Source organism: Lathyrus oleraceus, chromosome 7 (genome assembly GCF_024323335.1).
Source record: "Lathyrus oleraceus cultivar Zhongwan6 chromosome 7, CAAS_Psat_ZW6_1.0, whole genome shotgun sequence".
Lineage (NCBI taxonomy): Eukaryota > Viridiplantae > Streptophyta > Magnoliopsida > Fabales > Fabaceae > Lathyrus > Lathyrus oleraceus.
This window is the reverse complement of record NC_066585.1, coordinates 288,755,694-288,757,237: the sequence shown is the minus strand read 5'-3', so window position 1 is coordinate 288,757,237 and position 1,544 is coordinate 288,755,694. Positions and strand designations below refer to the sequence as shown.

At 36.7% G+C, this 1,544-nt stretch overlaps 1 non-coding gene across 1 annotated transcript; it reads right to left on the bottom strand.

The window, feature by feature from the left end:
- Positions 1-224: 224 nt before the first annotated feature.
- On the bottom strand, positions 225-331 carry LOC127108889 (small nucleolar RNA R71). Its single transcript, XR_007796391.1, has one exon. It is a non-coding gene; the product is annotated as a small nucleolar RNA R71 (small nucleolar RNA).
- Between the last annotated feature and the right edge of the window lie 1,213 nt (positions 332-1,544).

The window sequence follows — 1,544 nt, the reverse complement described above, 5'->3', positions numbered from 1 at the left end:
GCTACTGAGAACCCGAATCAACATTTAAAAGTTTTTATCCAACTAGCCGACACCTTTAAATCTAACGGCGCTTCACCCGATGCGATCCGTTTAAGATTATTCCCTTTCTCCCTCAGGGATAGAGCACGTTCATGGTAGATTCACTTCCAGCTAATTCAATAACTACCTGGGAAGACCTTAGGAGAGTATTCCTTGCTAGATATTTCCCCCCTAGTAAGAATGTTGTTCTTCGAAACCAAATAACTAGATTTGCTCAAAACCAAGGAGAATCGCTTTTCGAAGCTTGGGAGAGATATAAAGAGATATTAAGAGTCTTCCCACACCATGGCCTAGAACCACTACGCCAAACAAGACCTTAGACAGCGCTTTTTTTAGCCTTAGACAGCGCTTTAAAGCGCTGTCTAAACCTCCGCTGCTAAAGGTTTAGACAGCGCTTTTTGAAATCTTAAAAGCGCTGTCTAAGCCCCCCCCTTAGACAGCGCTTTGGCCTAAAGCGCTTTCTAAGACCCTCCTATTTTAATTTTTTTAGGTATACCTTAGACAGCGCTTTTGGCAAAAGCGCTGTCTAAGGTATACCTAAAAAAATTAAAATAGGGGGGCTTAGACAGCGCTTTTTGAAAAGCGCTGTCTAAGCCCCCCTATTTTAATTTTTTTAGGTATACCTTAGACAGCGCTTTAGGCAAAAGCGCTGTCTAAGGGGGGGGCTTAGACAACGCTTTTCATAAAGCGCTGTCTAAGCCCCCCCCTTAGACAGCGCTTTTGCCTAAAGCGCTTTCTAAGCCCCCCCTTAGACAGCGCTTTTTCCAAAAGCGCTGTCTAATGTATACGAAAATTTTTGTAGCTTTTGTTTTAAACCACATTTTTTCCAGGTTTATAAACCAGAATTTCTACCTGTTTTCAACCAGATTTTGACAGACAGAATCACATTTTATACATGCCATTTTGGCCTTTTTTCTACCAATTTTTGGCTAACAAATATATATATACCAATTCAAACCAATTTTGCCTTAAATGTATCAAAATATATACAAATTTATGTACACATTTACAAGTCATTACCTATACTACAAATTTATGTACACATTTACAAGTCATTACATATATTACAAATATACTACAAAATTACACAAATTTATGAAAAAACTTTGAGCTCTATCATGAATTGACACCACTCCTCTTTGATTTCGTCCACTTGATCCTTTGTATAAAATGCACACTTGAATTCCTCAAAGTACTACATATGAAGCAAAAAATATTTTGAATTAATTCCAACTATTTAATTATATGAGATATGTGTAAATATAAAATTAACTCATAAGTTAGTAATACATACATCGGTGGGAATCACTAATCGGCCCAAAGCAAGAGTATCCCGCATAAACCTCAACACGAAATACCCGCAATCTATTTGATTACGTTGTTGAGGACACTACATGAAAAAAAATATGGATTATAAATCCTAAGTTTTATCAAGTGTCATCACTAATATAATAAAAAATGTGGTAATTAAAAATATACCGCCACTTTAATCCATGTAATGCGGT